Here is a 10,627-nt window from a genome sequence, read left to right as displayed (position 1 = left end):
TTGAATGCCTTCAAAGTGTACGAAGGGAAGGACACCCAGCTGCAACCCCCTAATTGCCCAGACTACTTGGGATCAAGTGGGAAAATTGTTTGGGATCTCACATACCCCCTACTGGAGAAAGGCTACCACCTGTACGTAGATAACTTCTACACATCTCTGCCCCTGTTCCACAACCTGCATCGGATGAAGACGCCTGCATGTGGTACCATCAAAAAGAACCGGAAGGGCTTTCCTCAAAGTCTGGTCAATAAAAAATTGAGAAAAGGAGAAACGGCGAGTCTACGAAACAACGAGATTTTGGCAGTGAAGTGGAGAGACAAAAGAGATGTATACATGTTGTCTTCAATCCACGATGATACCTTCATGGAAGTCCCCAGAAGAAATGGCCCCATACAGAAACCTAAATGCGTCTTTGACTATAATTTGTTTATGGGGGGAGTCGACTTGAATGACCAGATGCTGGAACCGTACCTTGCCACAAGACGGACATATCATTGGTATAAGAAAGTCGCAATTTATTTTTTTCATTTGGCCATCTACAATTCTTATGTCATTTATCGTAACTCCACCCAAAACCCCAAACGCTTCCTTGGCTACCAGGAGGACGTTTTCACTGCCCTTACATTCCCGAACGGCCCCCCAGAAAATATCCGATCTGATGTTCTAAGTCGACTCTCCGAACGCCACTTCCCAGATAAGATCCCTCCCAAACCAACAGGCCAACGACGGCAAAAAAAATGTAAGGTGTGTACCAGAGCTGGATTCAGAAGAGACACATCTTATTATTGTGCACAATGTCCTTCTGAACCAGGCCTCTGCGTAGGTGAATGTTTTCGTCGTTACCATACTTTAGTAAATTATTAGTAAAGTATGGTAAACGTAAGCCTCCGTTCCTGCAATTTACCCTCACACCCCTTATGCCACTGCCTCCTCTGTAACTGACCCTGGCTTGTTATTTGACCACGCTTCTGCCTAACGATTCTGCACATACCTCTGCCTGATCTGGAACTGACCCTGGACTGTTATTCGACCATGCTTCTGCCCAACGATTCTGTACATACCTCTGCCTGATCTGGAACTGACCTTGGACTGTTTGACCATGATATTTGCCTGCCTCTTGGACTGATCTTGTACCCTGCAACTGGACTAGTGGGATTCAACACAGGGGTCTCACATATGTGAGGGGCTCCAGAATTGTTTTTCTGGATGAAGAAAACAATTTATTTTGTTTTCTCAATCCTAGATTAGGGTCTGGAGACTCGGAGGCTTCAAAGAGATTTGGGTGGGAGAAGCCTCTACCCCTGTCCCCATTCTGTCCTGAACGAGGCCCTACTTCTGCCTGTAGGACTTACTGCCGTCACGCCTCTGCCTGTTGCACTGACCACACCACATGGACCTGCCTACTACCAGGACCAATATTTTTGGCACTGCGGACAATATCTCTGCCTGCACTGACCCTGGACTTTATATGGACAGTAACCCTGCCTGCTGCCTGGACAATTGTGTTCGCCGCTGCTGACCAAGTCCCTGCCTGCTGCCTGGACCAGTGCTATCCTCCTGTGTACAACTGCGCTACTACAACCACAGGTAATCTTTTTTGTTTACGCTTTGCTCAGCATAATGTATTTTGGGGTGTAATTCTTGGTATGTGCATGCTATGTGTCCCTGGAACACCTGACGGTGTTCCTTGCATGTTTGGCCTCTGTATGTGGCCAGGCAGTGAAAAAGTCCCACACATGTGGTATCGTAATACTCAGGAGGAGTAGCAGAATGTATTTTGGGGTGTCATTTTTGCTATCTAAATGCTATGTGTTGGAAATATCTTATAAACGGACAACTTTGTGTTAAAAAAAATGCGTTTTCATTTTTTTCCATATTTTCCAAAAACTTCTGGAAAAAAATAAACCATTCAAAAGACTCATTATGCCACATAGATTATACGTTGGGGTGTTAGCTTTCCAAAATGGGGTCATTTTGTGGGTGTTTCCATTGTCCTGGTGCTCCAGGGCCTTCAAAGGTGTAACAGGTGGTTGAGAAATGTGATGTGTAATTTATGCTCCTAGAACACCTGATGGTGCTCCATGCATGTTGGGCCTCTGTATGTGGCCAGGCAGTGAAAAAGTCCCACACATGTGGTATCGTAATACTCAGGAGGAGTAGCAGAATGTATTTTGGGGTGTCATTTTTGCTATCTAAATGCTATGTGTTGGAAATATCTTATAAACGGACAACTCTGTGTAAAAAAAAAATGTGTTTTCATTTTTTTCCACATTCTCCAAAAACTTCTGGAAAAAAATAAACCATTCAAAAGACTCATTATGCCTCATAGATTATACGTTGGGGTGTTAGCTTTCCAAAATGGGGTCATTTTGTGGGTGTTTCCATTGTCCTGGTGCTCCAGGGCCTTCAAAAGTGTAATAGGTGGTTGAGAAATGTGATGTGTAATTTATGCTCCTAGAACACCTGATGGTGCTCCATGCATGTTGGGCCTCTGTATGTGGCCAGGCAGTGAAAAAGTCCCACACATGTGGTATCGTAATACTCAGGAGGAGTAGCAGAATGTATTTTGGGGTGTCATTTTTGCTATCTAAATGCCATGTGTTGTAAATATCTTATAAACGGACAACTTTGTGTAAAAAAAAATGCGGTTTCATTTTTTTCCACATTTTCCAAAAACTTCTGGAAAAAAATAAACCATTCAAAAGACTCATTATGCCTCATAGATTATACGTTGGGGTGTTAGCTTTCCAAAATGGGGTCATTTTGTGGGTGTTTCCATTGTCCTGGTGCTCCAGGGCCTTCAAAAGTGTAATAGGTGGTTGAGAAATGTGATGTGTAATTTATGCTCCTAGAACACCTGATAGTGCTCCATGCATGTTGGGCCTCTGTATGTGGCCAGGCAGTGAAAAAGTCCCTCACATGTGGTATCGTAATACTCAGGAGGAGTAGCAGAATGTATTTTGGGGTGTCATTTGTGGTATACACATGCCATGTGAGAGAAATAAGCTATTACAATGACAATTTTGTGGGAAAAAAAAAAAAAAAAAAAAATCTCAATTTTGCAAAGAATTGTGGGAAAAAAATACAACTTCAAATAACTCACCATGCCTCTAACTAAATACATTGAAATGTCTACTTTCCAAAAAGGGGTTATTTGGGGGGCATTTGTACTTTCCTGGCTTGTTAGGGTCTCGGGAAATGAGATAGGCCTCAGTACATCAGATGTGATAATTTTTTTATGATTTGCACCATAGCTTGTAGACTCTAAAACTTTCACACAGACCAAATAATTTCCACAAATTTTTGGTTATTTTTACCAAAGATATGTAGCAGTATAAATTGTGGCCAAAATTTATGAAGAAAAATTACGAATTTGCAAAATTTTATCACAGAAATTAGAAAAAATGTGTTTTTTTTCAAAATTTTCGGTCTTTTTTCATTTATAGCGCAAAAAATAAAAAGCCCAGAGGTGATCAAATACCACCAAAATAAAGCTCTATTTGTATGAAGAAAAGGACAAAAAAATCATTTGGGTACAGTGTTGCATGACTAAGTAATTGTCATTCAAAGTGTGAGAGCACTGAAAGCTGAAAATTGGTCTGGATAGGAGGGGGGTTTAAGTGCCTAGTAAGCAAGTGGCTAGGCTCTATACATGTATAGGAGTATAAAGAGGACCTGTCTTGGCACTATACATGTATGTAGGAGTATAAAGAGGACCTGTCATGGCTCTATACATGTATATAAGGGTAGAAAGAGAACCTGTCTAGGCTCTATACATGTATAGGAGTATAAAGAGGACCTGTCATGGCTCTATACATGCATGTAGGAGTATAAAGAGGACCTGTCATGGCTCTATATATGTATATAGGAGTATAAAAGGACCTGTGCATGGCGGGCGGCCGCAATATCAACCGGCTACTCGTGATTGCTCCACAGAGAGCCAGAACGGGAATCTGTCAATGTAAACAGACAGATCCCCATTCTGACAGGGGAGGAGAGACAGATCTGCTGTTCCTATTGATTGGGAACAGAGAGATCTCTCCTCCACCAGTCAGTCCCATCCCCCCCAGTTTGAAACACCGTATTGCAAAAAAAAAATTATTGAAGTGCAATATTTCTATTATTACATTGTTATATAAATTAAAATAGTTCAACTCACCATAATGCAGAATCAGTGGGAGCGCTGAACAAGTCACTTGCCAACGTCACCTGCCTTCAGATGCGGATTGTCACTTGCTGTGTCACCTGTCACCAGATGCGGATTGTCGCTTGCCACATGTTGCGGATTGTCAATTGCCGCGACGTCACCTTCCACACATTGCGGATTGTCACTTGTCACAATGTCACACATTGCGGATTGTCACTTGCCATGACGCCACCTGCCACACATTGCGGATTGTCACTTGCCATGACGTCACATGCCACACATTGCGGATTGTTACTTGCCGCGACGTCATGCATTGCAGATTGTCACTTGCCACAACGCCACCTGTCACACGTTGCAGATTGTCACGTGCCACAACGTCACCTGCCACAAGTAGCGGATTGTCACTTGCCATGTCACCTGCCACACATTGCGGATTGTCACTTGCCACAACATCACCTGCCACACGTTGCAGATTGTCACTTGCCACGACGTCACCTGCTGGCTGGCGGGCGGCAATTTGCCGCCCCCCGAAAGTGCCGCCTGGGATGATGGTACCTTCGGGTCCCACGGTAGGGCCGGCCCTGAGTGCAGACCCCCCTTCAGTGTAGCCCCCCCTTCAGTGTAGCCCCCGTTCAGTGCAGATCCCCCCTTCAGTGTAGCCCCCGTTCAGTGCAGACCCCCCCACTTCAGTGTAGCCTCCATTCAGTGCAGATCCCCCCTTCAGTGTAGCCCCTGTTCAGTGCAGACCCCTTCAGTGTAGCCCCCGTTCAGTGTAGCCCCCGTTCAGTGCAGACCCCCTTCAGTGTAGCCCCCGTTTAGTGCAGACCCCCCTTTTAGTATGGCCCCCTTCAGTGTAGCCCCATTCAGTGCAGACCCCCCTTCAGTGCAGCCCCTCTCTTCAGTGCAGCCCCCCCTCTTCAGTGTAGCCCCCCCATTCAGTACCTCAGAACAGCATGGAGGCACATGCTCAGCAGATCCCCTCCCTCTGTTTACACATAAACAGAGAGGAGGGGGAGGCAGCTTCACTCTGCTCAGCTGTGCCTGTGTGACATCTGGAATCGCACAGACAGACAGCCCGCAGCCGCGAGAGGAGGGGATGGTAGGTTCAGCGGTGTCACCCTGCACCCCCCCGCACACACCCCCTCCCCCTTGCATTACAACTATAGCTCGCCTCTCCCTCCCTGTGCCTGTCACTGCGCCGCTGCCTAAACCCGCGGAGCTGCCACTGCTTCAATCGCGGAGGGGGGTGCCGGCCTGACACCCCCCCTGTGTGTGGTACCCGGGGCGGCCCGCCCCCCACTTAGTACACCTCTGGCCGGCACGGGTGATGTACGGGTACAACTTGTCACTGCCGACTGCTGCCCCTCTTAAGATGCCACCTGGGACCATGGGCCCACTGGGTCCTATGGTAGGGCCAGCCCTGGTTAGGAACTATGCACTAGAGCAGGGGTGTCAGACTCAATTTCATCACGGGCCGTACCAGCTTTATGATTGCACTCAAAGAGCCAGTTGTATCTGTAATATTAGATGTCCAGAGCACCCCACCCCTCCTTAAATCATATGTCAAGATCACACCCACCATCAGCAGTCAAGAGTCCCCCACCCTCCTTTATATCATAGTGTTCTCTTTTACCTTGTGCTTCTGCCGGGAAGAAGCTGGGTGCTTTGCTGGAAAACAGAAAGTGCAGGGTCTGGAGGAGGACCAGAGGAAGGCTGGGACTCTCCTGCAGATGCAGGGGAGGTCCAAGGGCCACCTGAGATGGCCTGGAGGGCCGGATTTGGCCCACTGCCTTGTGTTTGACACATGTGTACTAGAGTATATGTGATATACAGACCAGTGTGAAATATATATATGTACTGGAACAGCAATAGTATTGTATTTATTGTTTTCAATCAAAATCTTTTTTATACTTAAAAAATTTTTTAAAAATATGAAATTGATTTTTTATAGTTTGTTGACCTATGTATTAATACAGTGCCTAAAAAGTTACCGAAAGTGCCTCCCTTTGTAATGATTTTTCAATCAAGGATAGAGAAGGGTTAAAACTCCTGTCAATTTCTTTTCTGCTGCTGGGGACATTTCCTTATACTGTACTTCTTGTTCCAGCGATGCAACAGGAAGTTAACAGAAATCTACCAAAGTGAAGAGAGCTCTTTCTAGACAGTTGTCCCTGGAACAGATGTTTACATTAGAAGATTTCCTCTTACCCTTTGTTCTATAGACATCTTCCTTGTCTTTTTTTCTCAGTGACAATAGTCATCAGTACAAGAGGGGTTAAATCTCCTTAACAGGGACACAGAGAGCAAACAAAAAAAAAAAAACTACTCTATCCAAAGCAAAAAAAAGGTCATTCATGCAAACTTGATTTCCCTTTAACATTTTCACTGCAGGGCTATGGCCTCCACTTTTAACCTCAGGTGGTCAGACCACTTTTGCATTGTTTCACTTTTTATTTTTTTACTTACAGCTTTCAGAGTTTGGAAAATTCCTAAACCACACATTTTCTGAAAGCACAGGATGAGTAGAATAAAAAAATATTGCCAGTAATTTTGTAAGTCTTGTGGTAGTTGCACAAACGTTTACAAACTGAAATTTTTCACAAAAATGCTCTAAAATCTACTAAATCTAAAAAAAAAAAAAAAATCTGTATTCAGTCAATAAATAACAATTGGGAAATATTAAATTGTGCCTTTTTGTGAAACAGTGAGGAGGGTACGTAAAACTATAAATAAGCAACTAAGGCTATAAATCTTCACACCTCTGGCTTGCAGTAACTCCCAATCTGCAGTGTCACATGTGCTGTGTTTGGATAAAATTATACATTTTGTTACAAGTGCCTGGACAAGGTCATCTAGAGCCCAAGGCGAATAGGCGAACATTTCAAATTGCCCCCCCAAGATGTATGAGCATTATTATGTGTCAGGAAAAAACCCCCACAAAAAAACTGAGCACTAATCTGCATGCTTACCCCTTAAAGCGGTTGTATACCCGCTGTCTTTTTTTTTTTTTTTTTCTACACCTGCAAGGGAAAAGGCATAATGAGCTAGTATGCACCGCATACTAGCTCATTATGAGATACTTACCTTACAACGAGGCGCCGGCATCTCACCTGGTCCACGCTGAGGGAGCTGACATCTCCCCTCGGCGTGTCTTCCGGGTATCGCGGCTCCGGTGCTGTGAGTGGCCGGAGCCGCGATGTCGTCACTCCCGCGCATGCGCGCGGGAGACTTCTCCCGGCAAGCTCCGGAGTTTGCCGGGCTGTCAGCCGAGAATCCCCTGTGCGCATGCGCTGCTGCAGTCAGCGGCTCATTGCGAGGGGAATATCTCCTAAACCTTACAGGTTTAGGAGATATTTTTTTTACCTACAGGTAAGCCTTATTATAGGCCTACCTGTAGGTAAAAGTTAAAGATAAAGGTATACAATCACTTTAAGCATAATTTCCCCCTCTTCCCAGTACAAATCCACCCCCCCTGTTGAAATCCACCTCCCAGCACATATCTTTGCCCCCCCCCATCTCCCCAAGTTCAAATGTGCCCCAAAAGAAAAAAAAACACCCCTCCTAGCACAAATCCTCTACCCCTAAAATGTATCCTATTCTAGTACACTATCTCCCCCCCACCACTCCGCCCCCCAAATTCCCCCTTCCAACAGAAATCCCCTATATCCAATCTCCTTGTGGCACCCCCCCCACCTCACATGATACCACAGTGCCCAGAGCAGCCACCCTTCCTGCCCAACCCTTGTTACAATGCACAGTAAGGAATGTAATTTAAAAAAGAAAATAAATTAAGCACTGCAAGCTGTTGTAACAACGCTCTGCAGATTATGAGTTGCAACCAGATAGTGCCATGGACAGCCTGTTTTGGGTCCGTAGTGTCAGTGGTTCCTGGTCCATGTCTCTGGGAGGGGTTGAGGGGAAGTAAGAGCACAGGTCTGTGGTACCCATCTCACTAATCCTGGCCTTGTAGGTGTGTTGTATGGGGTTTGAGTGTATGGAGCTTCACTTTCCACTGCCCTGATTGTGATATGAACTGCTCGACCCCCACCATCAACTGCTCCACAGCATGTATGTGAGGGGGTACTGCCTGGAGCCTGTGTATACTGCCTGAACCCACCAACTGCCCCCCCTGTACTACCTGAGCCCACTAGCAACTGTTCAATTGCATGTGTATGAGGGCACCACCTGGAACCTGTATGTACTGCCTTAGCCTCTCTACTTCTTGTTCTCTTCTATTAACTGTTCCCTCTTTAAGTGTCTGCTCCAGACCATCAACTGCCCCTCTCTGTGGTGCTTTCTTTCTACCACCAATAAAGCAGGATTCATTCATCCTCATTGACACAGCAGCATGTTTTTCTCTTAGTGACACTGGGACATTTTTTGATTTAGCCCTACATATAGTTCACACATTGCAGGCATAATCATTAACAGCGAATTAAAGAAAATTCATACCACAGGGACAACATTATTAGATCTGGTGCTCAGATTTGCTAGGTAATTTGCCTGAGTATTATTTTTTTATTATTAAAATGTATTTTAATGTCACTTGTCATAACTGCTGTGAGTTATGAGCAGCATACATTTTTATAATATAAAGATTTGCTGTTTTATATTGATGCAACTAACTCAAATAATTAAACAAATCTTAAATTTTCCCATTTAAACTAAATATGGTTTTCTGGTAAATGGCAAGGATTTTCTGAGTTGTAGTTTATATACAAAATAGTCATTAATCAATAGCCTTCATATGATTCATTTCTTTGTTTGAGCTCATTGTCCATTTCACTGTTAGCAGATACAGGTAAATGACGCCTACAAACTGATCACATGCTGAGACCTTTCCAGGCATACACTGCTGTTTACGTAAATAATGAGCAGCAAAATGACACCAGAGTTACTGTTATTAAAGATACAATGGCAATGGAACCTTTCTAATCGGTGCGACTCAAGTTGCCCCGACTTGAAAAAGGTTCCTGCACTACTTTGATGCGACTTCAACATGACTTGCATTGACTTCAAGTCACGCAGGGATGTCGGCTTCGAACCCACGCAGGTGTGAACCGGCACTAAAACTTCCCTTATATCCAGTGGCAGCCCATTCATAGAGGGCGCACAGGTGCCACCTCCCCTATCCATGCGTCCAGCCTCCCGATCTACATGGACCATGACCATCCATGGCGCCAGACCATGGATTGCAATGCGGGTGGGTTTTTTTTTTAAGCTCCTGATTAGAGCCGGAAGCTCTAATAGGCTTAAAAAACAGGGTGGCCTCAGAGCGCAGAGCATTGCTCTCTGAGGCCACCCAGTTGTGTAACCATAGCCATAAATTTTTGCTATTTTCACACTATAGTTCCTCTCCACCAATCAGGAGGCACGTCTGCGAGACCTGTTTCCCGATTGGCCAAAGCATCAGGCGATCCTATTGGATGCCTAGCTCTTTGGCAGAAGAGGAGACACATGGCGGAGGAAGCTGCCCGCACTCTAGGAGAGGACACCACAGTCCCTTGGGTAAGTGCCCGGGGGGGTGTTTCAGTGCCGCGCCATGCTGCCACCCCCCCAAAATAAGAACCCACCAGCCGTCATTGCTTATATCCCCCACTCCAGTCTGCTCCACACCCCTATATTCATCTAACTGCTGGCATTATAAGTTATAGAACCCTACTAAATGCCATATTAATGCATCGAATTCTGTGCTCGCATGAGGTTCTGTAATCACTGCTTAATGTTTACACTTACACTAATAGGCTTCAAAAAAAGGGTGGCCTCAGAGCGCAGAGCATTGCGCTCTGAGGCCACCCAGTTGTGTGACCCAAGCCATAAATTTTTGCTATTTTCACACTATAGTTCCTCCCCACCAATCAGGAGTCAGGTCTGTGAGACCTGTTTCCCGATTGGCCAAAGCGTCAGGTAATCCTATTGGATACCTAGCTCTTTGGCAGAAGAGGAGACACATGGCGGAGGAAGCTGGAGGAGCGGATACCGGAGCCACCGTGGCCGCTGCCCGCACTCTAGGAGAGGACACCACATTCCCTTGGGTAAGTGCCCTGAGGGGGGGTGTTTCAGTGCCGCGCCACGCTGCCACCCCCCCAAAATAAGGACCCACCAGCCACCATTGCTTATATCCCCCACTCCAGTCTGCTCCACACCCAAATATTCATCTAACTGCTGGCATTATAAGTTATAAAACCCTACCTAAATGCCATATTAATGCATCGAATTCTGTGCTCGCATGAGGTTCTGTAATCACTGCTTAATGTTTACACTTCCTATTGGCTGTCCAGAGATAGGGTTTCTCAGTGGTGACGTCAGCATAGGGGATCTGTTTGGAACTAGCTGGGCACATCTACAGCACTGGATCACTGGTCCCCCATGCCAAAAACAGCACTGGAAAGGGACATGGACAGCAGACTTAGGTGTGTAAAATGTAATACAGTAAAACCTTGGTTTGAGAGTAACTTGGTTTGAGAGCGTTTTGCAAGA

This window comes from Aquarana catesbeiana, linkage group LG01 (genome assembly GCF_042186555.1).
Source record: "Aquarana catesbeiana isolate 2022-GZ linkage group LG01, ASM4218655v1, whole genome shotgun sequence".
Lineage (NCBI taxonomy): Eukaryota > Metazoa > Chordata > Amphibia > Anura > Ranidae > Aquarana > Aquarana catesbeiana.
This window is presented reverse-complemented; position numbering follows the sequence as displayed.